Source organism: Pyrgilauda ruficollis, unplaced genomic scaffold (assembly GCF_017590135.1).
Source record: "Pyrgilauda ruficollis isolate IOZ18807 unplaced genomic scaffold, ASM1759013v1 scaffold232, whole genome shotgun sequence".
Taxonomy (NCBI): domain Eukaryota; kingdom Metazoa; phylum Chordata; class Aves; order Passeriformes; family Passeridae; genus Pyrgilauda; species Pyrgilauda ruficollis.
The window spans coordinates 138,367-164,204 of NW_024522762.1; the positions used below are offsets into that span (position 1 = coordinate 138,367).

The following is a 25,838-nucleotide window of genomic DNA, read 5'->3' on the forward strand; positions in this document are numbered from 1 at the left end:
GAGAAACAACTGAAGCAAGCAGAGTATGAGGTACACAGATGAAGCCATCTGACTAAGAATGGGGATCTGCATGTTCAGCTATGGCTCCGTCTCAAGAACAGTATTTCTTCCTCTGGCCATGCTGAGCAGGGCACTCACTACACCTTTGCCAACAAGGGCACTAGACCGATGTTAGCCATGAACTAGAGTGACCCTGATCCCTCTCAGGACCCTCCCTGATCAGCTGCAATTCAGCACAGGCTTCCCATGTGTTTGTACTTTTCCAGTATTCAAACACGCTTCCTTGGTTAACACCATGGCAGGCTTAGCCTCTGGGGGCATTAGGCATGGACACAGCAGCTTTCTGCTCAGCCAAAGTGGACAGGCTATGCATATGCTCTCACACCGGGAAGCACGAAGGGTCAGGGTGCTGGAAATGCTGAGGTCAGGGTGTGGGGGAAGATCCCAAGGCACCAGGATGGCAGCATGCCCGCTCTAATTTCTCAAATCAATTTTCTTTATGGTTGCTGGAGAAGGCAAGTGCAGAGAGCCCAGATAACTTTTCAGAAGTCTACCTTGACACTGCTCTTGCCACCACTTACACCGGCACATCTTATATTCAGGAAGATTACACAGTAGGCACTGTGCAAGAGATGTCATGCTGGAGATGCAATGGGGGAATATCAGCACGTCAGAGGTGTACAGGAAAGGAATATGGTCAGTAATGAAAATCCTGCAGTGACACAGACAAGCAACAACATCAGCCTCACTGACAAATTGGGACCAGCTCCAGCTCGCTGCCTCTAAAACTTTATTCTGGGGCCAAGCAGAGGCATAGCAGCAACATACCACCTGGAATAATGCAGGCACCTTGCACCACTCAGAGTAGATGGCACCAAATATTCCCGGCCAGTTTATATCCTGTGCTCCTATACTGGAAACTTAAGAAACCAGCAATGCTGCATTTGGCACCTCTGCCAGAAAACAGCACCTTACAGGGAGCTGAACTGGCCAGTCCTCTGCAACTTGCCCTTACATTGGCAGATGTTGTATTCCATTTTATTTAAATGGTATGCTCTGTCTCACCCCTCCAAAATGTATGGTATATTTATTCTAAGCCTGTGGTCCTGCCCTGAACCATCCTGTACCTGTCATCCCATTGGCCCAATGTGATTCCGCGCCCACTTCAATTCCCCTCTTAAGCTGTGCTATGACATCAGTCTCGCTCTTAGCCCTTCCTCTCTCTCAGCCTCTTCCCCTCCTCTTGCCCCTTCCCTCCCCTCGGCTCCCCCTCCTTCCCCCTTCCCCCCTTTTCCCTCAGTAACCATGCTGTTCCCGGGGTTGGGATCCCAAATAAACCTTCATCTCATCAGCACCCTCAGAAGCCGTGTGGAGTCTCCTTGCCTGCCTGCTGCTGCCAGCCAACTCACAGCCTAGGGGGCCCTCCGGGGACATCCCCGGGGTGCCCCCACCTCAAAACGCACCGCAACAGGCAGACAAGAGGGGTTTGCCAATGTAAGCAGAGGGGTCATTGCATGGAATCCCCTCAGCACCAAAAAGCCCCTTAGCTCCACTGAAGCTTCCAAAAGGCTCTAAAAGATGGAATAGGCTTCCCTAGGGGAGGAGCTGCAGGGTTAGACAGCACAGCTTTTTGCATTCCTGTCTGGGACTAAGAGTGGGGGAGTTTTTATAACCATAATGACTGATTCTCCAGCAAAAATACCTTGATTTCTGCAGTTCAGTAAGTATCACAAATACCCACATAGTTACATGCTTTGCATATCCGTGCCCATAGCAGTCACACTCCTTGCTCCCATTGCCACACATGGACCGGGTGTCACTTCCCATCCTGGATGTGAACGATGGTCTGTTTCCTTCTGCATTATGTTTGCTGGGTGTCATCTCAGATTAAAGGAAGGTGAGTTACCCTTTTTCCAAGCTATGTGCTCATGTGAAGACTAGAAATGAGAAAGTGCTAGGGGGGACAACAGAAATTTTCAGATGTGAGATTTATGCAGAGGAGGCAACTGTCTCTGTACAACAAAAAGGTTCCTGAAATACAAAAATATGAATTTTGATGTAAACAAAACCCAAAGGGAACACTTTTGCTGCTCATTTTTAATTAAAAAAAAAAAATAAAAAAGCTTTCGGGACTTTTAAAGTTTGATGTAAACACACTCAAAATGTACTATCAGCCTCCTTCCTCAGCTTTGCCAAACAACCTTACACAGACTTTCACAGCAACATTGTACAAATCCAGTATCAGTATCCAGCAGTCAAACTTTTCATGTTTCAAAGCAGAATAAGTGAGCATTTTCTACAAAGATTATTCTGATTATTGTTGCCATTCTACTGATGAGATCCATCAGCTTCCAGCAGATCAGAGCCACAAGTGTGTTTTATGACAGCTGGCCCATGCTCTTGATACTTGTTTATTTCTAGAGCCAGAAAGGAAATGTTTCAAGTGGAAAATTAGGCATCTAAGATGCAGGGCAGTGGTGGACCTTCCTCAGGTATCGTTCTTCTCTGCAAAGTGTCATTATTGACTGCCTTGTACCTCACTGGCCTAAAATAATTAGAAATACAAAACTGCTGAATGATCGAGCCATTCCTTCCTTGCTAATAGTGTGATCCTGATGGAGGTAGGAAGGCTGCAAATGATATGGCTGTAATAGTGAAGGCAGGCTATGAAAAGTGCAGAGTAATGTAGCAGATTGTTTCATTGGCTTTCACCCACAGTCAGGTCTGTGGAAACTGATTCCTCCAAACTGGCAGAGAAGCAATTGTGTGTAAAATCTCGCTATGAGAAGCCAGTGTCCACAAAGGAGACAGAGGAGTCCTGCAACTTTATTCAAATAAAAAAAAGGAGAGAGTCCACTGGGACATATCCTCGTGGGGTCTCTCTCAAAATTTTGGAGGCCTTAGCCTCTCTTTTTTCTCCCAAACTCCTGGCCGCATGTTGCCCTCTTCCTTTCCCCACTGTCTGAAGCACTAGGAAGGTAGAGCCTTCCCAAACTGCCTATCGCATATTTCCCCTTCAAAGTGTCATTTTACCCCAAAGTTCATAAGCTCAGGCTTGTACTGAGTCCCTCACTTGTCTGTTTCAGGAGTTGGGCTGTCCGGACTCCATAACAAACCTGCTTCTTGAAGTTAGGGGAGAATTAAGACCCATTTCAAATACTTCAACCCATGGAATTGTTTAAAAAGACATTAGCACACATTTTCCCTATCAAGGCCTCCTGGCTCGTGTTTGTGTCCTGCCGCTGCAGCCCGGCAGAAGCCAGACGCTACGGCCCGGCATTTCCCCGAGCCCTACGCGTGCCGGCTGCAACCGTGCCGCTCTCCGCAGGGCACCGCGGGACAACGCGGAGCCCGCGGTCCGCAGCCGGCCCGACCCCCGTCCGCCCGGCCTGCGCTGCGGCCCCGTGCCGGGCTGGAACGGGGCCGCGCTCGCTGGGGCCAGCGGAAGTCACGGGCACAAAGAAGGAATAAGGAACGAGCTGTGGATGTGCTGCTTGTGGCTAACCCCTCCTCTCCAAAGGCTTTCTTTCCATCTTCAAAAGCTCGGTGCCCGGCGTTACCCTGCAGTTGGAAGTGGGCAGAGCCTGTCATTCGACCTGAGCGGGCAGAGCTTGGTTCCTGAAAGTCTGAACAACCCCCTCCCCCCGAGCCCTCCACAAGCTTCACTCCAGGTCTACAATTTGAAGGTATGGTGAGCACCCTGTAAAGGTAATACTCTGCTAAATTTTGCATTAAGACTTGGTTAATCATACAGGAGATCCCAAATGTGGACAGGATTCCTGGTCCGGGGAATCATTAAAGATGTTAGGGGACTTGAAAGGATCAAAAATTCTCTTTTTTATTTCTAGTTTTCAGAGATTTAGTGCATTTCCCACCATCACAGGAAGAGGGGAAGAGGTATCACTAATATAATTTGTCCTTACAGATTTTACATGAATCCAGGTTTTGTGAACAGATGTTCATACACTTCTGACCTTCAAGAAGCAGCTTTGCTCTTGGGCTGTAAAGGAGCTGAACTGCCTAAATCAATATATTGGCTGTGTCACTGCTTTCTATCAATCTTTTACATATTCTCTGACAGCTATGCAAAATATATATTTTAACCAGAACTCAGTATGCAATTTTTTTGTGCTCAATGCCTGCTTGGTTAGACTGAGCAAGCACAACTTCTTCAAATTTCATTCTCTTTTCTGACACCACATTTTAAATTATTTCATTTGGAAGTGCTAACAGACCTCCCCATCAAGTGGTTTTTGAGACAATGTTTTAAACATGTGGATGAAACATATACGCATGTAAAACCTCATCCAAGGGAAGCACATAATGGAATTGACACCTTACTGAATAACCTTGTTACTGCGTACCTAAATAAGATCCCTCAGAGAACACGTCTTTCCTGAGGCTCGTTCCCTTTCTTGGCAGTGCCAAAGCATGTTTCAGCTACAAGGTGGACGACTGGCCTCCCCCGACCCCCGCCGGGATCGGGATCGTTTGTGGAGGCACTTGCTCTGCATTTCCTCTTCCCTGCTGTGATCAGAGGCAGTGGGTGCCCTGTGGCCATTAGCAAGTGAGGTGCTCCATGGTTCTCTCTAACAGGAGTGTTAGAGAGAACAATCTAAATAATATTATATGTTAATAATGAATACTTTATTTGCTGCTTTTGTATCATTTCATTGCATAGCGTTGCAAGGGAACCAGCAATAGTACATTCACAGTGTGTAGCACAGATGCCAGGATTTCCAGCTGTGTAATTCCCGTGGGGTTCATTCCCATTGGTTAGCACTGGCTGTACACTGGTGACCTGAGTGACATTGTAGCACAAGGCTTTTCTGCCCAGACACTCCACGCTCTTCTCACCTCTTCACAGGGAACTAAACGAACCTGCCGGGAGCACAGCTGCAGATTCGAGAGGTAAGAGTGTGTTTGTGTGTGGAAAAGCACCGGAAAGAGGGGCAAATAAATCAAAGGGAGAGCACACAAAGGTTTTCAGACCATCAGCCAGGATTCCTGAATTCTTGAAAGGCTGGCTTTCATTAGTCACTTTATCATTCATGTCTTTAAGTAAGAAGAGTCTGTAAGTTTGACCAATTTTACGAGAGGTAACAGGGTTTGAGTTAACCGGGGATGAGGAGATGTCCAGAGCTGATCACTTAGCAGAGGTGCAAGGAGTGCAAGCATCAGGGAACAGGTTTCTTGGGCTCAGCATGGCCAGAGATGAAGGAGAGGTCTGTTCTGTCGGTCCCCATGCTGGAGCCTCACCCTTCACGTTGCACTGCATTGTCTGTCAGTGCTAAAAAAATATTTCAAAGCAGAGCAAAGTGTGCAAGATACTGTCCCAGAGGCACTTCTTATCACAGTGCTAAAAGAGGGCTGAGCAGATAGTGTAGGTATCCTGGCAAATGTACACAATTCATGGGACCAAAGCAGAGCAGCAGCCTAGTAAGCAGATAAATGCACTGCTGGTTTGCTTCCCAAGTTCTTCAGCATGGTGTGCTGTAATGAAGAAGAGTGGAATTTTCCATCTGGTTAATCAGACTTTGCGTGCCATCCTGCCGTCTCCCCACCATCGATGCTTGCAGATGCCCATTTAGCTGCAGGCTATGAACGGTGATATTTCTCAGGGGCTTCTCCTAGGTCAGGAACAATCACTGGAAAAGTAGATCAGGGAGCTCACAGAGGAGGTGGCCTGATAAGCTGGGAACGTGCCTTCCCTTTGGCTCAGTTTCTGTAATGAGCTGTGAGATAGCTTGTGTTGCCTCTGTTGACAGCTTGCAGCCAGCACAGCACCACTCCAGGCTTTTCTGAGCAAGGACTTGAGACCCACATGCCTGCCTGAGCTCAGCCTAACACCTACAGGCATCTGGGGCCATCTCATGACCCATATGCTTTATAACCCGTGAGAAGGGATGGGGAGAAATCTCCCTGTGTGGGAATTTGGAAAGGATGCTTGCTTGGAGGCAGGAGTGTTCCCCTATACTGTGGCTACCTATATATGACTGTGCTGTGTGCTGGCACGGGACAGCCAGCTTGGAGCACCCTTCCCATCTATGGAGACCTTCCGAATCACAGCCCAGTACTGTCTATGCATGCTGCATGCATGGGCCAGGGAGATCCAGGCACCAGATCTGTGCAGTCTCAGTGGGTGAAGTGTGCTCAACAAATCCTCCTGTAGCACCAAAGGGGGCAAACCAATCCCTGAGACACCAGCGCTGGAGAACTGTTTGAAGAGATGGCCATGCTTCCCCCTGTAATACTTCAAAGACGTAGCAGAAAGGGCAAAGCTTATGAAGCTGAACCTGTTCAACTGTTAATTTGAAAGCTGGTTTATTGACTTCAGACTGCATTAATATGTTAATATATTAATATATAAAAGTGATTTGTCAGAAATCTTGCTGGCAGGACAAGATGCAAAGACAGGCAGATAGCTACATATGCCTTTGGTATAAGATACCATTTGATGACAAAAGCAGTTTGGCAAGGAGATGCACGTAGAGACACCTGCAGTCTGAAAGAGGAGGTCTTGTATCTTTCTGATACAGCTTCCAGGAGATACAGCCTTCCACAATGGGAAAGATTTGGAGATTCCTGCTGGATCTGGGAACCTTTGAATTCTCCACTTGGGGTCTTAAAGCAAGGCTCTACCCCAAGGTGAACACATGTTTTGTCAAAATTAGGAGCCTAAGAAATATGACAGAACAGTATCATTAATGGAGTGAAATAAAGTTTCTGAAGAAGAGGAAGTTAGAATGTGGTTTTTCTAGACAAAACTCATTGTCATTTCATTCTCTTGAGAGAATGAAATACAGAGTCCATGAGGAATGGTTGAAAGCAGATGGTTTTAGGGGATTCTGCAATTCAATGAAGGAAAGCAAATGGGGTAGATTTCCTCTAGAGCTGTCTGCATTTTCTGAAGTCTTGTGGATTTTAATTCTTTTCCTTCCAGAAAGCCATTCAATAACAGGGTGGACTCCCTGTTATTGAATTGAAACCAAATTGCAAAATCAAACCCCAGAAGTCAACATAACGCTTCAGTCTGTAGTTTAAGATCTCACTTGGAAGGAGAGGAAGAGGAACAATGTGAATCCATGCTGAGGGAGGTGGTGATTTGAGGGAGCATCTGGAAAAAACTTGAAGGTGCTGCTGTCCCAGTGACAGCTGCAGGATCATCCACCTTGATTAAGACTTTTGTACCATAGACCTCATTTGCATTGTGTCTAAGACTGCCTGCAGGTGCTGCATGAGTGTTTGTTTGCCTGTCCGTGGTGATTAAGCTGCAGCCTCTTGGTGTGTCAATGTCAGCATTACCATTAGCATTAGTAGCTTCAGTTCAGCTCCTCTACAGCAGCAGCTGACTGCCTCTTCGTAGTGATTATGCATCATTTCCAGGGTCAGGCAGACCCAGGCTTATATAATTTGCCTGAAACTGTGGTGAATTCATGACCACCAGAAGACAGTAATGCAGGTTCTAAAATTTCTTTAAAATAGTATATTCTACTTAAAAGAAAATTAATTAACACAGGACTATTCCTGTCCTGAAAAACGAGGTCAGATTACATGATTACACTTGGTCCCTTTTGTCCTTGTAATACATATACAAATACACAGCATTGGGTACTGTTGGAGAAGAGCACAATGCCAATGGTAATGTGATATGGAGAATGGCAAAGAAAATGGGCCAAGTTAAATCTGGACAAATATATCATCAGAGCAGCAAAAGTGAAGCCTTTCCATCCTGTTTTCCCAGCTCAGAGAAGGCAGACACCCCATAGCAGTATCAGACCAAGCTACTTGAAGCAACAGAAAGGCTTTGTGACATCCTCTGGTTTGTACACCTTATTAATAGAGGATGCCCAAATGAAAGTCACATGCTGTTGTTGCAAAATCATGCAAGTTATTCCCTTGAAATAATTAATTGCTAGTTCAGACATTTCAGTCTATTGGCATGGAACAGGTGTATATGAAGGTACTCTATTGCAGAGTCTTAGCCACAGAAACAAACCATGCTCAGAACAAATAATAATTGTGTCCACTACTGTTCAGAAGAGTGTTGCTGCTACTGCCAGTGATTGTTTGTTTGCTTTTTTAATTGCTTGTCTACATAAAAAATGCCTTCAAACAATATAGTGTAACCTAAACATAGCTCCTCTCAACACAGCTGCTTTTCCAGTTTTGGCCTTCCTACTGCCATAGTTGTCCTATGGGATAACATCACTCTGTACTGAAGATTCTTGGGTTACCAGGGATCATCTAACATCACTGAAGCCAGAAACTGTTCCAGAGTGATTGCTTCCAACACAATAACCTTTGCTTCTTAAGAACCCAACTCTTACTCTTGGCTGGGATTCCCTTCTCTCTAACCATTCTTTGTTGCCTCATCATCACCTACCTGTGGTGGCAGGGAGTTAGGGAAGAGCACCAGGAAAGTGCTGCTGAGGAGGGAACAGAGCAATGAAAAGAAAAAAAATAGAGAAAAAGTACAAAGGTGAATAACCCAAGCTCAGTAGAGATAAGTCTGGGGGCACCGTGCTGATGTTAGAGAGATGGTGTGCTAGTGAGGTCCTTCAGACTGTAATCTCCCTGCTTGGGGAAGGGATGGAGATTGAGGTGGCAGCAAAGAAGCAAGGGTTATTGATGGGTTAGAAACCATGGAATCATCTGAGAATGGTCACGTAGGAATTAGGGCTTCTCCCTCCAAAAAATGGTGGGATCAATAGGCCAACTGATGTGCACCTACACTGGTACCCACCGCATAGACAGCAAACAGGAGAAGCTGGAAGCTATGGTGCAGCTGAAAAACTATGGCATAGTTGCCATCACAGAGGCATGGTGGGATAACTCACATGACTGGCGTGCTACAATGGGTGGCTGCAGACTTCTCAGAAGTGACAGGCAAGAAAGGGGGAACTGTTGTGGTAAACCTGTGTGTGAGGCAGTGATTTGACTGCCTCAAGCTTACTGATGGCAACTGATGCCACAAGACATTATATATATATATATATATATTTATATATATATATATAAATATATGTATATATTTTTATATATATTTCACATACCCTTAGCTTTGTACACTATTGTTGTATTGTATAGTTATATAGTTTCTTAGTTTACTTCAGTACTTTTCCAGTACTCTGTTAACAGACACATTCCTGGAATCCTATTCTAATCGTACTTCTTCAGTGAACCAAGGCCATTCTTCTGCTTTCCTATGTATGTAGACATAAACAATGTAGGCCTAGAACCAAGAGGGGAGGCTTCAGTAGGAGGCTAAACCAAGGGAGAAATTACTTCATTAACTGCACTTTTAATTAGGGATTCTTGTCAACTATGCTAATATGCTAAACTTAATAAAAGTGTCATAGCCCTATAATATGGGTGCATTTTGGTGTGCATTCTGCTGTTCATTTTGGGCTGATAAAAGCATCTCAATGATAAGGTTGAATGCTTAGGTTTATGGTTAAGGGGGAATGTCAATGACTGTCATAGACTGACCAACCAGGAAGAAGAGGCAGACAAAACATTCTATAAGCAGATGGGAAAATCCCCACAATCACTGGTCCTTGTTCTTGTGTGGGACCTCAACTTACCAGATGTCTGCTGGAAATACAACACAGTGGAGAGAAAAGAGTCTATGAGGTTCCTGGAGTGCATGGAAGAGAACTGCCTGACACAGCTGGAAAGTGAGACAGCCAGGGAAGCTGTCCTGCTGGACTTGCTGTTTGTGAGCAGAGATGGACTGGTAGGGGTCGTGACCGCTGAGGCCATCTGGACACAGCGATGATGAAGTGACAGTTTTTGATACTGGAGAAGTAAGGAAGGAGGACAGCAGAACTGCCACCCTGGACTTCTGGAGAGCAGACTTGGGTCTGTTTAGGAGACTGATTGAGAATCCCTTGGGAAGCAGCCCTGAGAGGCGAAGGGGTCCAGGAAGGCTGAACATTCTTCAAGAAGGAAATCATCAAGGCACAAGAACAGGCTGTCCCCATGTGCTGAAAGACAAGCTGGTGAGGAAGAGACTGGCCTAGCTGAACAGAGAAATTTGGCTGGAACTCAGGGAGGAAAAGAGCATTTATCACCTCTGCAAAAAGGGGCAGGGAACTCAGGAGGACTATGAGGATGTTGGGAGGTCAGGCAGGGAGAAAGTTAGAAGGGCCAAAGCCCAGCCAGAAATTAATCTGTCCCATGCTGTAAAAGATAACAAAAAGTGTTTCTATAGATCCATCAGCAACAGGAAGGCCAAGGAGAATCTCCATCCCTTATTGGATGTGGTGAGAAGCATTGCCACAAAGGATGAGGAAGAGGCTGAAGTACTTAATGCCTTCTCTGCCTCAGTCTTTAATACATAGAACAGTTGTCCTCAGGGTAGCCTGAACTAGAAGACAGAGATGGGGAGCAGAATCAAGACCCTATAATCTAAGAGTGAATGGTCTGTAATCTGCTACGCTGCTTAGACCAGCACAAGTCCAAGGGTACAGCAGGAGGTGGTGAAAGAGCTCACCAAGCCACATGTTTTACCAGCAATTCCTGGTCAGCCAGAGAGGTCCTAGGTCACAGGAAGTCAGCAAATGTGATGCGCACATATAAGAAGGATTGGAAGGAGGATCCAGTGAACTACAGGCCAGTGAGTGCCAGAGAAGGTGATGAAGCAGATCATCTTAAGCTGTCACCTGGCCTGTGTAGGACAACCAGGGGATCAGGCTCAGCCAGTGTGGGTTTATGAAAGGCAGGTCCTGCTTGACCTCTTTCTATGACAAGGTGACCTGTTTAGTGGATGGGGGAAAAGCTGTGCATGTTGTACACCTCAACCTTAATAAAACTTTTGACGGTGTTTCCCACTGTATTCTGGAGAAACTGTCTGCTCATGGTTTGGACAGGTGTGCTCTTTACGGGTAAAAGCTGTCTGGACGTCTGAACCAAGAGAGTGGTGGTGAATGGAGTCGCATCCAGCTGGGACCAGTGGTGTTCCCAGGGCTTAGTTTTAGGCTCAATCCTGTTTAAGATTTTCATTGATGATCTGGACGAGGGGATCAAGGACACCCTCAGCCACTTCACAGATGACACCAAGCTGGGTGGGTGGGATGTTGATTTGCTGGAGGGCAGGAATGCTCTGCAGAGGCAATTTGACAGGCTGGATCAATGGGCCAAGGCCAACAAGGCAAAGGGCCAGGCCTTGCCCTTGGGTCACAAGAACCCCATGGGACAATCCAGGTTTGGGGTAGAGTGGCTGGAAAGCTGCCAGTGGTGAAGGGCCTGGGGGTGCTGTCAATAGAGGCTGAACAGGAGCCCAGGTGTGCCCAGGTGGCCAAGAAGGCCAATGGCACCTGGCCTGTACCAGCCACACTGTGGCCTGCAGGACCAGGGCAGTGACTGTCCCTCCGTGTTAGGCACTGGTGAGGCCCCACCTCGAGTCCTGGGGTCAGTTTTTGGCCTCTCATGACAAGAAAGTCACTGAAGGGCTGGAGCATGTCCAGAGAAGGGAACAGAGCTGGGGAAGGGTCTGGAGCACAAGGCTGATAAGGAGCAGCTGAGGGAGCTGGGGGGGCTCAGTCTGGAGAAAAAGAGGCTCAGGGTGATCTTACCACTCTCTGCATCACCCTCACAGGAGTGGTTGTGCTCTCTTCCCAGAGAACAAGGAACAGGACAGTAGCAAATGGCCTCAAGCTGCATCAGGTGAGGTTTAGACTGGAAAAATTTCTTCACTGAAAAGGCTGTCCAGCCCTGGCATAGCTACCCAGGGCAGTGGTAGAGTCTCCATCCCTGCAAGGATTTAAAGGCCATGTGGATGTGGCACTTGGGAGCATGGGCTAGTAGTGGGCTTGGCAATGCTGGGGGAATGGCTGAACTTAATGATCTCAGAGGGCTTTTTCAAACTGAACGATATTGTGGAGACCATGGGGGAAAAAACACCTAGGGTTTGATCCTTACTATTTGAAAGCATGACTCAGAAGGAATGGAGTGAGATCAGACAAGGCAGGAGATGAAGGGATAAAGTCAGATGGCATTCATGTCAATCTGTTGTGGGTATTCAGATAACATGCTGGTCTGAAATGCCTCTTCCTGGGCAGATAGCAGTTTTCAGAAATAATGGTCTAGAGAAAGGGACAGTCTTTGTATGTACACTGCTTTCTTCTGCCTCTATGGCAAGGCACATCCAACTTGTGCTGTATTGAAGTCTATTCTTCTCCATAGCAGGAAATTCTCTTATTGGAAGATTTTGCCTGAGTTTCAAGAAGAAATAATATATCTGTAAGGCAATCCATGGGAGTCGTGCCGCCTGCCATTCTGGCAGAATGTATTTCATAGTGCTTCAAAGGGTGTACAAAGATGGGCCCTGAGAAATGTTTCTACCCACTATGAATTTGTTTGTGAGGTTGCATTGCATGTCTCTCTTTAGAGCAGCCTGAGCAATTGGGCACATGTAGAATTCAGCTGTCCACACTTATAAGTGAGTGCAAGAAAACTTAATAGAGCAATAAAGAATCTCATATAGGTATAGAGTTATGTAATAGTTAAAATGCCAAAAACACATAGAGAAGGCACCTCTGGTATGTTGCCGAAACAGACAGTGATTTTCCAGCCACTGTGACAAAGAACATAAATCTTGTGCTGATATTCAGCCAGGCAGCTGATGACTGTTGGCATCTTCACTGAAACTCCATTCTGCACAGAAACTGAAACAGTGCAGTGGAGAGAGATGCCAAACCTGGGAGTCTGAGAACCAGGGAGGCCTATTGTGTACTAGAGTGCACAGCCAACCACAGGCTGCAAGAGCAGAGGTGGGAAGGAAGGAGAGATGGGGCCTGATCATGGAAAGGAAGAAAGGAAAACACAGTACCACATTGGCATTGGAATTGTCTCTGTGCAGCATAAGCAGTGGAAGAAATTGCATTCCCAAGTCATGGGTAAAACACAAAATACAATAGAATAAATGTACAAATACAATAAAGCAAGTGATAATAAAAAGGTTTTAAGAAATAACTTGTTTGTGACATCAAACCTGAATCAAGTCTCAAGTAGCTCAGGGAGAACAACTGCTAGTTTATAGTGCAGCAGACTAACATGGGGCTGGGAGGAAGAGTCAGAGGTGGATTAGGGCAGGGAAGAAAATCAAAATGACTCCTCACCCTTCTTGTCATGCTATGGGAATCAGGTGAGTTTCCACCAGGGAGCCTCTCAGGATGGGAGCAGGGGGTTTATTTTACAGTGGCATGGCAGTGCAGTTTCTCAAACTGTTTGAAGAAAAGGGTGTTTTTGAAAAGCCAGGCATCAGAGTAACCACTGTAAGGATCTCCAGTTTGCACTGGCTGTGCCTGTATAGTGATTTACAGGGATTGCTAAAAAAAAATTTAAAAAAATAAAAAAAAAAAAAGTACATAACAAGTGACACAAACTCCCAATGCAGAACTCCTAGGAGTGTGCAGCACAAGTTAGCAGTTTCCCAGTGTGCCTGGAAGAAGCAGGGAGCATGAGCTGGTTCAAAATAGCTAAAATGCCTCAGTCACACATATTCTCAGCAGAGCCAAGAAGAAAATGAGGGCACTTTAGAATGACAGAAACTTCAGAAATTCACAAAACTTTGTCTCACTCATCAGTTGAAACTACCTGGACAAAATTTGGGGGTAATAATTTTTGTCACTGGATATACAATTTTTTGGCTTCACCATCTTTGTTTTGTTGTCCCATCAGAAATTCTAACCAAATATCTTGGCAGGTGCTGTCAGTGTCAGTGAGAACAACATCACATGCTCTTTCTCTTTTAGCTCTCGGCCCTATTCTCCTTGGCCCTTGCTCCTCCCTCCAGGCTGCATCCAGGAAAATCCACCAAAGCAGCTTGGCTACATGGGGACACTGCAGAGCACCATGACACCTTGAAGTATATAAAAAAAATGAGGTAAAAAAATTATGAGAGGCACTCACATGAAGAAAAACTACAGCTCAGGTAGGAGTAGATTTATATCAGTCTGATCCAAACCAAAATATTTCTTTACATTTATGAATTTTCATATGATTCATGTATGGTAAGAGTTGAAATTTTCACTTTTTGTTAAAAAATAGGGCAAAAATAGATGTTGAGAGATTGGCATTTCCCATAGGAAGGAAATTCCATTATTTGAGTAGCTCTGTGAAGCATGAAGGAAGTTCATTTGCAGAAAGTCTGCTAACTTGTAATGAAGGTCACAGCTGCATAATTGGACTCTGTTCCCAGGGCCAGTGAGCAATGCAGGAGAAAGAATTAATACCAACCCCCAAATTAAGGTTACTGTAACAAGGAGAACAAGACTATAGAAATGCAAAATCCAAGGAGGGAAGGGCTGAAGGATTGCTTAACACAAAAAGAAATCACATCTTTCCCCATGACAATTAGCAGCAGGGAATATCCCAGTGGCTTTTTACACTCCAGCAGAAAGTATCTATGTCCTAGGACAGGTCTAGGTATGGACAGTCCGTATCCATCCTCCCAGTCACCGCATGTTCAGTTCACAGGGCTGTGACAGTTACCTGCCATTCACTACATCATAGTCCTGAAGGGTTTTTTTTTCTAGCAGTTCAGAAAAATCAAGTACTTTCAAAAGACTGATATGCAAAGTGCTTGCTGGAAGCCAGGGAAGCCATGGGACAGTGGATGCAACCATCCACTTGCATTTTGTATCCCAGCCCCACACCCTCAACACCTTCTGCAGGCTCTGTGTCCAAAGTGGACACTCTAGCTGCGTTCTAACAGACACTCACATGGGAGATTTACCTTATTACATTATGAGTCAACTCTTAGCCCATTTATAAGTGTTTTACTTTTTAAAGATCCAATAGAAATCAGTATTTTTTAAAAAGTAGAGGTGATAAAGAAGGAGTTGTTCTGCTGGACCTGCAAACTTCTCCTTTAGAGACACAAGCCCTTTGTCAAAATTTGTCTAAAGAGTCATTTGCCCAGAACTTCACTTGTTGAGGATCTGGGTCTTTCCAATTTGGGCAGAGATACTGATGCTGTCTGGATTTATACCTATTTTTCTTTTATATATTTTCTGTATTCTTTACACCTATATTTGTAGCTTTGTAGTCTATTATTGTAACTTAGTTTCAACATTTTCCTAGGCAGAGAGACAAAACAAATTCCAGGACCCTTATGCTGTCTTGGTTCTCCTTAGAAACCAAGGTTGAAACCAGCTTTTCGAGACATATTTTTATAAACAGGGCCTGGTCCTTATCTGAGGGAGGAGGATTTAGAAGGTGCTAGAGCTAGGGTTCATTACTTCATGGAGTGTACTTGTAATTGGGGGGTCTTGTCAGATATGTTAATTTGCAGAATCTATACAAATGGAACACGGGTTACGTGGGGCAAACATCTTCAGCGTTTTTCACCTAACTGTGCACCTAAGGATCCTTGTATAAAGGTACCCCTTTTTATCATCCTGTGTCTGGCTTATATTTCTAGGACTAGAGAAAAAGGCATCAATACAGACCGAGGGCGTATCTAAGGATGGAAAGGGTGCAAAACTGCCCTGTCCCAATGTAACATTTTTTGTCTACTTGTGGAATTAGCAGAAATAATTTTGAAAGGTGCTTAGTGGAGGAAATTTCCAGGGGGCTGATTTTGGAAAGCTGTTTCCCATCAAGCCCTTCCTTTATCTTCAAACAGCTGTGCAAGGATAGCGTCAGAACACCCTCTGAAGGTGGCTCTATGACAAGAGGTGCAGTTGTCATGTCTTTTCTCTTTGCCTCTCACAAGGTGACATCATGAGTTTCCTTTTTACCCATTGCTGAAAACTTACAGCAGCATGTGGCCTCTGATGTGGATGACCAAGTGTGCCTGGCACTCCTAGAACAAGGAGAAATTTGGCAGAGTTAGCTGACCATGGGGTTTGTACCCAAGGATTGCTCTACCCTGGAAAGACTGCCTGGGCATCAGGCAGTTCCATCCTGAGGGAGCAGAGCTCTTCACCTCCTCCATAGCTTCAGGCTGCTGCTCTGTGTCCTATTTAATAACTCAAAGTTGCCTGGAAATTGCCACAGGTACAAGTCAAAATATGGAAAAAGCTGCCAAAGGAGAATGTTTAAGGCACTTGTCACTGCAAGTTTATGGCTTAAAAATGCCTATGGGTACTAACCAGGGGATTAAAAACCAGGGTAGGAATTAGGAGAGATTCTAGGAGCAAAGCTGGACTTCAGGCATAGGAGGTGGAAAGGACAACCATTTGCTGTTAGCTAAACACTCGATGCCTGAGGTGGAAACAGGCAATAGAACAGCATCTGAGGGGTGGCCAAGCGCACGGCTGCTCTGCCGCTCTCTGGGTAGCTCCAGAAATGCACTAGTCCCACATAGGAGTGCTCTGCTACAGGTCATCAGCCCCCAGCAGTGCCAGCAGTGCTGTCAGGGGCCCTTCTGCAAGAGCAGCTTCTGGCCAAGCTATGTGAGAGGCAGGGGCATGAGGAATAGGAGATGTCCTTTCTCTGGGACTGCCCAGCAATGGCCAGTGTGAACCATCAGAAGAAGCAAAGATGAACCATGTACCAGGCTGGGCCATCACAATCGGTCTCCCTGTAAGTCTGTGGCTGGACTGCCTCTCAGTCACATTTCTTCAGGGTTTTGGTGTGTGGTACAGGCAGAGCACACCTATTCCCCAAAACCAGAAACATTAATTTTGGAATAAAAATAATTTTTTGGGTAGCCCATTCCAATACATGTTTTTTCTGGAAAGATGACTGAAACCTTGCAGGGACAGTACTTGAATTTACAGTCCCCAGTTGACACTTGCGTGACCTGAGATAATGTTGAACCTTCAGTAAGATTAGGGTCATTAGTACCATGTGAGCCATGGAATCGTGTGAAGACCAAGAAATTTATTGGGTTCGGAGAGTGTGTCCTTGTCTCTTAATGCAGCAATGGCTTGTGTCTGGAGCAAGTTTAAACAAGGGAGAATGACAGACACAGTCATGACTCCAAATGTTTCATTGAGCGAAGTCCCATCTAATCACCATCCTGATTTATGGTCACACTCAATAATTTTAAAGTTCTTTTCAAACCTAAACAATTATATGATCAAAATCTGAAAAAGCCATTTGGTGTTGAGAGTTTGCTCTCTGTAACCTGGGCTGAAGAGGTCCAGTTCTCCTCTTCCTACAGAGCTGATGAGGACACAGGATTTGGGGGGATTTAATTTCCAGCATCATCTATAAATAAACATGATGCTTTGCCTTTGACCTATGCCTGACTAGATGAGTTCAAACTCTGTGGCAAGCTCCATCTGCAGACACAACATATCAGCCTTGGTATGCCAAAGCCAGAGCACACAGCAGAGCCCCTCCACTGGGGCCACCTGAATTAAGGAGAAAGCTACTGTCATTAAACAGCTACGTTCATTGTGAGTCATGTATCTGGTAGGGCTAGAAACAGAGATGTTATTGTAACTTTAATGCTGTGGCTTGATTTTTGGATATAATTTTTCACTCTGCCACATTCAGAGGCCAGAGTGGGCTGTGTGGTGTTCACACCTGTAACCTGACTTGTAGTTTTGACATAGTGCGTTGATCGAAATTTTTAAATGTGGGACTTTTATCTAAGAAACTGCATCAGGAATCAATATTTAAGAAACCAGTGAGCAGTGGAAGTTTTGCCTGCTTCCTTGGAAGCAGAGTCTGTTTCCCTGACACTGTACAGCTCCTGTATTTCCTTTGAATGCTCAATGAACTGATTCCTCCATAAGATGTGCCTAATACATTGAAGAGAAGCTGCTGCAGTTTGGCTGAGGCACAGACACGTCTATCCCCTAAGGCTGATCTGGACAAGCCACAGGAGTGTCTGGACCTCAGAGGTCCTGTGCACACAGACTGGACCAGTGAAGGACCTGCCTGTCCAATACTCAGCTGTTGCTGCTGGATTAACCTGTGCAGGCAGCCTCCCTTGTGGAAGGAACTCTTGTAAGGGGCAGGAGTGGAACGGAGGTGAGATTTGATTCTCATTTAACAGCTGCCCTGCTCTCTGTTACTACTAGCTCTTCTTTAGGCTTGTGTGAGGAGGCAGAAGAAAGTGCAAACCCACTGGTACTGTGAAACCCACTAAGGGCTCTATGCAACCTCCTGATGACAGGTGCTTTCTGTGCTCTGATCTGGTGCAATCATCAAAGATTTTTTCTGTCTCCTCCTACATGCCACTCCCCCACCCCTTTCTGCCATGTATCCTGAGCATATACAGTCTTCCTTTCCTCTCTCAGGAGGTATTGCTCAGAGGTCTCTGCTAACGCTGTACTTTTCTAGGGAGAAAATCCTGCTTCCTGCCTTTGAAAGAATTAAAGAACGAAACAACGCAGAATAATCCCCCAAGACGAAAACTACTTGCTTCCCTCTGTGCTTGGCAACCTGCACTGATTCCAGGTGAGTGGTTTTATCAGTGAATCTGAATGCATGAATAAGAGCAGTGCCAGTACCAGGGGCTGAAGCAGGGCAGGAGATTTCCTTGGGCATGTGCATGAGAGTGGCAGGGATAGCTCTCATTTGCTTTAGGACAGGGAGCTGCCTAGTGGGGGGGTGCTCTAAAAACAGGACTCTGTGTCTTGGGTTGAGGTTAAATGCCTGGTGGGAAGCTTGAGCCAGACAACCTTATCACAAGACCTTGGCATGAGTAGAGTCAATTGTGGAGAGTGGCACTTGTCCTTCCAGTATTGTACTTAGGCCCCAAACCCACTGCTCCGCTGGTGATCACTGTCATTGTAGAGCTCAGCTGGGCTGAAATTCCTGCCTATTGCAGATTCCTCTCCCTTTAGCTGGTGCTCTCTCACAAAGATGGGTCAGTGGCTGGACCCTGAACAGATCTGCTCTCCTCCCAGGTCCATGGTTGTGGTAGGAGTTGTCTGGGAGGTAGCTGGCTGACAGGTATCAAGAAAGAGAAACACCCTACTGAGCAGAAAGCCCTTCCAGGGACTGCTATAGCAATGCAAAGATGGCTCAGCTGGGCTTGTGAATGGAAATTTTCAACATAGGCTCTTTGGTTGCACTGCTTTCAGCTTGTATTTCCTTTCCCAAGGACAAGCAATGGGCCAGGCTGCAAAGGATATAACAGTATGAGGGGTGAGGATGCCTCCAGCCAAGGGGAGGCTATGAACCCTGTGAGGATAGCAATCCTGGTCCTCAGGACTGAAAAAAAAAGCCCAGGCAGTAGCACAATGGCTGGATTTAATGCTCATGATCACAGGCACTGAGCTACTAATGGGGGGATGTCAGATGGGAGTGGAGACATCTACTCCTCCTTTGGCATCGTTGCAAAGACAATCCCCACAAAGAACCTGGTTTTACTCAGCTGGCAGTAGGGGGACTGTAGCTTCCCGCCCGGGAGTGCCCATGGTCTGCCCAAAAGCCAATGGAACTTGAGAGCTGCTAACAGCAACTTTCAGACCACTGAGCAGAGTGACATGCCCCTTCCTCATAAGCACTGGGCCTCCCTTCCCACCATGTGAGGATGAGCTATTTAACTCCTCTCCCTTGGTGACCCAGCACCAGAAGTCCACCTCAGAAAGACTGGCACAGATTTTTCAGTGACCCCTTGCCTTGCCCTTCCATATCTGCCTGACTGTGCATAACTCTTTCCAACACCTCTCCTTCTACAGAGATTTCTCCTTTTCCCACTTTGGGTGCTTCCTTGCTGCCACCTTCAGAAACTTCCCTCACTGAAAATTCTGCTGGTTTTGATGTTGAACATAAAGCAAAGTTTCCTTGGAGACAAGAGAAACAGTGGACTCCAAGTGCTGGTTATTTCACAGTCTGTCTGGCTTTCAGCAATGAAAACTAAAATGGGGTTGCATTAGCAGAGGGAAGAGGGAGCCTGGGGCAACTGTCCTTGAGGGGGATACCTGACATGCTTTTCCAGTGTCATCCTTTCAGCAGCATGGCTTGACCAAGTACCACGTGCCATGCCCGTGGCAGGGTGTGATGGTACACACTGTACCAAACACTGCTGTCTTGGGATTATATTGCCTCTCTTCCACCAGCCCCTGGAGGCTGGTAAACCTAGGAGAAGGTTTGCAATGGGCATTTCTATTTTGGCTGACTTCTGCCAGTCCCAGGAGTAAAACTGGCTAATTAGATTAACCCCTTTTTGTGTTCTTCTACACAGACATTAGCAATAGTGGGACAATGTGTAAAGCAGCCGCATTTTAGTCATTGTTTCCCATCCATTTTTTCTGAATACTGAGAACTGGGCCTGTCCCAGCCAAGTGCCTGAACCCTCTGAAGAATGGAGCTCTCCTCTGCTGTGCTGGACATGCAGATTTTTGCCTCTCTTGGGCCAGGTTATTTGATCATCAGCTGATATCTCTTGGACACATTAGTAATCAGAAAGCTGTGTCAGGATGTCGTATAAGGGCAGGGGAAGGAGGCATGAGATGGCAGCTGTGTTCTGCCTTATGAGATAGTGGAGCACAGGGCAAGAAGGTAGACACAGTCTTCATCTGAAATTTTGTTATTTTTTCCAATCCCACACACCATGGCAAGAATGTCCCTGTAATGCCATGTCTTGCCAGTGGTCAGGACCTTCCCATTTCCCAGAGGAGTATCTCACAGTGGATCCACTTGGCTGATCGCTCCCCCTCTGCTGGTTCACCCCTGAGTCCTCACAATCTGTCCAGCAGCCACAAATGGCATTTGGCTGTTTCAATGAAGCAGCATTTTCTTTGTCTTTCAGTGCGGTGCAGAAGTGCTGTGCAGGGGTCAGAGGGTGAAAGAAGAGTGGAAAACCAACCAGGTCCCTTTGCTAATTATAAATGTAAATCATCTCCAGGACACTGTCATGGACAGGATGTGTCAGTGCTGTCTGAAGTCCTGTAAAGCTTTATCTCAGAGCACATCAGCAGAATGAAGGTCACAGCATTGCTGAGGTTGGCAGGGACCCCTAAACATCACCTAGTGCAATCCCTCTGCCCAAAACAGAGTCAGCCACAGTTGGTTGCTCAGGACTGTGTACAGACAGCTTTTGAATACCTCCAAGAATGGAGAACACCTCACTAGCCCCTTTGTGCAACCTGCCCCAGTGTTCAGTCTGTCTTGCGGTGACAAAGACTCTCTTTATCCTTAAGAAGAATTTCCTGGTAGTTCAATTAATGTCTGTCACTTCTCATGGTCACTGTGCAACACTGAGAATGGTTTAGCACTGAATTCTTCATATCCTCCTGCAGGTGTACATTGATAAGACCTACCCCAAGCCCTCTCTCCCCAGGCTGAGCAGTCCCAGATCTCCCAGTCTTTCCTCACAGGAGATGCCCCAGTCCCACCATCATCTCTGCAGTCCTTCAGTGGACTCTCTTCCCTGTATCCATACTGGGAAACCCAGACCTGGACACAGCCAGCTGTGGCCTCACCAGTGCTGAGTCAGAGGGGAGGGATCACCTCTCTCAACCTGCTGGCACAAGCACAGCAGAGTTTCTGGACTCTAGTGCTGGTCCCACCTGGGATGTTCTGGGAGTTCTGAGGTCCCTGGGGTGATGTACCGGATGCAGGCCTTAAGACACTGTTATTAGGGGTCTGATGTTGAGTTTTGTCTGGACCATTTAAAGTAGTCAGATATATTTCTTCGTCTACCACAATCTTGCTCTGACCATTACCTGGACAAAGCTAGGTCAGAGATCTCTGCAGCCCACTCCCATGCTCAGAACACTTGCTTCTTTGTGACCTCTGAGCTGTTGCATGTCTCTGGAATGAGAGGAGAGCTGCATACAGGCATGAAGTAGATTTATTTCCCTACATGTAGGTTCTCCTCTTGTCATGAAGTGGTGTTAAGGCATGAGAAGCTCTTGTGAAACAGAGAATAGTCCCCTTTGGTTCCAAACAGTCAAACAGCTTCTCTGCAGGCAGCAGAACTGTATTCTGCAGACACTCAGTGTATCACTGCTCCACAGAACTGATCTCCTCTGGCAAGCACCACTGCCCTGACCTCTTAAGAGATGTTTTCCATGTGGAACTGTGCCCTCTGCAGATCTACAGGCTGCCTAGATCTGCATATGCAGATGCAGCCTATCTCCTCCAGCTCTGCCCAGATCTTGCCTCCAGATGCAGCCCTAGTGCCACAGCATGGGCTCTGCACTGTGCTGATACTGCCCAGTGACAGGCACCGCACCCCTGGGGCTCTGCAGGGCTACCCAGCACCATGGAACACGTAGACTGAGAGTTTACCTGCCTGCCCAGTGGACAGACTGGATTCATGACCAGTGCATTTCTGAGGAAAGTCTGCCTGTCACCTCTGCTGATAGTCTGAAACATGCACGGCTCAGGAGGAGCTTGCTTGTGAGCTCCCATGGATGCAAACTGTCTTAATACAGACAGTGCAAAACTTTGCAGCACATGAAAAAAAATTGATAAATACTTACAGCCTGCCTCTTGATGTTTGAATAACTGAATGTAGGAACATTTCAGTGATGACAGCTTTATAACAGTCAAACTTGGCTGGATTTTTTTCTGAAGCTGAGCCTGCACAACAAAGAAAGTAAGTAATTGAAGACTTTCACAGCAACTTTCCTAGAATCTGAGTTAAATGCAAAATTTCTTCAGCAAGCAACTTGAAATTTGTCCGAATAATTTCATTTTTTAAATGTTGTTGTGATGTAGCAATATTTAAGATGTGTATATGGGTTTCTAAATACAAGTTTCAAGTATTTAATGTTGTGATGTGAAAGCTGTATCATTCCCACAAGTGAGAGTCATGTCTTGGCATTTTCCTTTTATCACAAGACAAAGTCTAAGATTATTCTCACTCTAAATTTCAAACACAGCACTGTACCAACTATTAGGAGGAAAATTAACTCCATCCCATCTACCACTCATCCTCTCAGGGATGGAATGTTTTCTGCTTTCTCCCCTAATGTCTCCCAAATAATTCTTAGTACTTTCTTCTGTCAGTCTGTGCTTTTCTATGGTCTTTCCAGTTTCTTTGTGAGTCAACTCACAAAGAAACTGGAATTCAGAGTTTTTCTTTCTGTGTTTACTGCTTTTTATTTATTCATAGAGCAGATCATTCTTCCTGTCACTTGTGAGCAGATGAACAGCTCAGCCCTCTGCACACTTTCTTTTTGGACCTCACAACTGAAATCTCTGTTGGCATGTTGGCATCCTGTCACCAAAAGTGATGATGAAAAGGGGATCTCCCCTTTCATTCCCTTTCATATCCATTGCTTTAAAAACCTTTCATGCATGAGCCTTTACAAAAGTATTTTAAAAGCCTGACTGATCTGACACTGAAGCCATATCCTTACTGATGTGGGTTTTCCTTCAACTAGATGCATTTGAACATTGCTTTTTACTTCTGCTCTCCCTAGTTCCTCATTTAAACAAGCTGGCCTTTTCTCTGGGAGAGGGGCATGGCCAAAATGTGGGAGGCTATGTCTTTACAGAGCCTGTGGTCAAAGATTACATTCAAGATATTATTTCAAGAAGTTTCTCTGCTTTGTACAATATTTTACTCTCAGCTTTTGAGTGTGGAACTTTGTGGGACCAAAATTATAGAATTTGTGAGAAGGGAATGCAAATCTGTCCTGATGCTTCCACATTTTGGCTCTCCAGAGCTGTCACTGTGCCATGGCTATCTCCAGTCTCCCTTCAACCAGAATTTTAATATCTTCTATCTTACAACATGTTCACAGGAAGATGCTGCACACTGGATGCTTTTCTGATGTCAGCTTTTCTGATGTTGGCTGCTTTAACAGAGATGTTCTTCAATGTTCAGTACAAGCTGGAACACATGCATCTAGTTGATTCAGAGCTTCCCTGTTTTCTAGCTCTTTGTAAATGCTTAAGCTCTACTGCACTCCTCCCTTGTTGAAAATCTCCTTGGGTAGATGGGGAGATAAACACAGAAAAATCTGCAAAGAGCAGGACAAAATGTAGTGCAGAAGCCTTCCTTCCCATTTTTCACTTTCACCAACATCTGACTTATACCTCTAAAATAGCCAAAATTCCTCTGATTATGTGAAACCTCACTGCCAGGAACTAGGTATTAGTTTTACAACACTGATCTTTCTTGCAAAATATCTTGTGCTCCCTGCTCAAACCTTGAAGTTACCTCCAAAAATGCTCTGTCAAATATCTCGGTGTTTCTGGTGGAGTGGAGACTGGTGAAGCAGTCACAGATAGAAAAACCTTCACCGAGAGAGCAAAAGCCACCTTCTTCCTCACAAGAAGGGAAATCCAAGCCATTGACAAGAGATTTTTTGTGGCTTTACTGCAACAGTCTGAGAACTTCCTGCTCATGCAAATTACAAAATTCCAGACCAGCGTTGCAGAGAGAATGTGCTGTGGAGGGGGCTGCTCTGTTGCAAAATATGCAGATAGAGAAAGAGAGCAAGTCAGAAAGAGGGTGGGGACATCAAAGGAGCAAGATCTGCTGCTGAGTTCCTTCTGTGCAATAACTTTTACTCTAAGAAGGCAGCTGAACACATGGTGCAACATGGGATCTAGTGATTAATCCTGTACTTTCTCGTATCAAAATAGAAATTTCATTTTGTTTGGACAAAAATACATTTTCCAGATGGGGAGACATCTGGAGAAAAAATTGGGTGAGTCCTTTTATATTTGTGGGTTCTGCTCCCACCTTCCCTCTACAGGAAATTGTGCCACTGCTGTGGTAGGGTCCAACTCTAAGAAAGGCACGGTTTGCAGGAGGGGGAGACCACTTTTCCTTACTCAACATGGGTCTCCTCTCAGGTCACCACAGCAAATGAAAAGTTTGGTTTGTGTATAGAAAGTCTGTGGTGGGTGATTTTAGAGTGATCAATGTGACTTTTGACTTCACTAAACGAGCTTTCCAAGTCAAAGTAAGGCGGTACTTCACATTACCAATGTGTGCTGGGTCATTTGATGAAGAGTGAGTGGTTTGGGAATAAGAAGAAGAGTGTCTGGGGCTTGAAAGTTTCTCTGGTGGTTCTTCTTTTGGAAGTGATTGCCTCGGGTAGCTCTACTGTAGGAAGCCACACAGCAACCCTGCTGACTGGGAAGCAAGCCAATGTTATTCTAATCCACCAGAAAGGTGTAAGGGAAGACACAAAGAACTACACAAAAACCGATGAGTCTAACCTCAGTTTCTAGAAAAATTATGGAGAAGGTTCTACTGAATACAACTGAAAAGCATTTGAAGAGTAATGCAATCTTCAGCATGGGTTTTCAGAGAAAAAGTCCTCTCTAACCAGTTTGATTTCTTTTTAGGAAGAGGTCACACCCCAAGTTGATAAAGGGAAGGTGGTACATGCAGTTTTCCTGGCTTTTAGCGCAGCTTTTGATACTGTCCCTCACAACATCCTTCTGGACAGTTGTCCAGCTGTGGGAGAGGCAAGTTGATGGTGTGCAGTGTGAAGAGCTGGCTGGACAGCAGGGCTTGCATGGTTGTAGTGAATGGGGCTGTGTCTTGCTGGTGAGTGGTCACTGGTGGTGTCCTTGCAGCTTAACACTGAGGCCAGTACTATTCAGTATTTTATCCATGATTCAGATGAAGGAATTGAATATCCCATTAGCAAGCCTATTGACAAAATCAAACTGGGAGGTGCCATTTACTTTCTTGAGGAACAAGAGGCCTCAAAGGAGAATTTTGATGAATTGGAGCATTAGGCTATCTCAGGCATGAAATGGAAGTAGTCCAAGTGCTATTTTCTGCAGCTGGGAGGGAGTAACACTGAGTACAAGTCTAAACTGGGAGAGGAGTGGCTGAAGAGCAGAGAGGGACCTGGGGTGCAGATTGGCCACAGGTTCAAGAGGAGTGAGCAGTGTGCCCAGGCAGCTGAGAGGGCAAATTGCATGCTGGAGAGACAACACACATAGAATGACTAGCAGGTCCAGAGAGGGGATTATCCCATAGTAGTCAGCATTGCTGCAGC

General features: G+C 45.6%; 1 protein-coding gene across 6 annotated transcripts in view; it reads left to right on the forward strand.

Moving 5' to 3' along the window:
• Positions 1-3,490: 3,490 nt before the first annotated feature.
• The window catches only part of LOC121354655 (excitatory amino acid transporter 4-like), a 38,885-nt gene continuing 16,537 nt past the window's right edge, over positions 3,491-25,838 (forward strand). For 2 of the 6 annotated variants that reach the window (XM_041469412.1, XM_041469411.1), the window contains exons 1-3: positions 3,493-3,686; positions 4,868-4,911; positions 18,250-18,366. The gene's annotated coding sequence lies outside the window, so the exon portion shown is untranslated. Of the gene's footprint in view, positions 3,687-4,867; positions 4,912-13,760; positions 13,892-13,919; positions 13,940-18,249; positions 18,367-25,838 lie in introns of those variants that run through there. The other 4 variants (XM_041469408.1, XM_041469407.1, XM_041469410.1 and 1 more) reach the window with 4 other exon arrangements.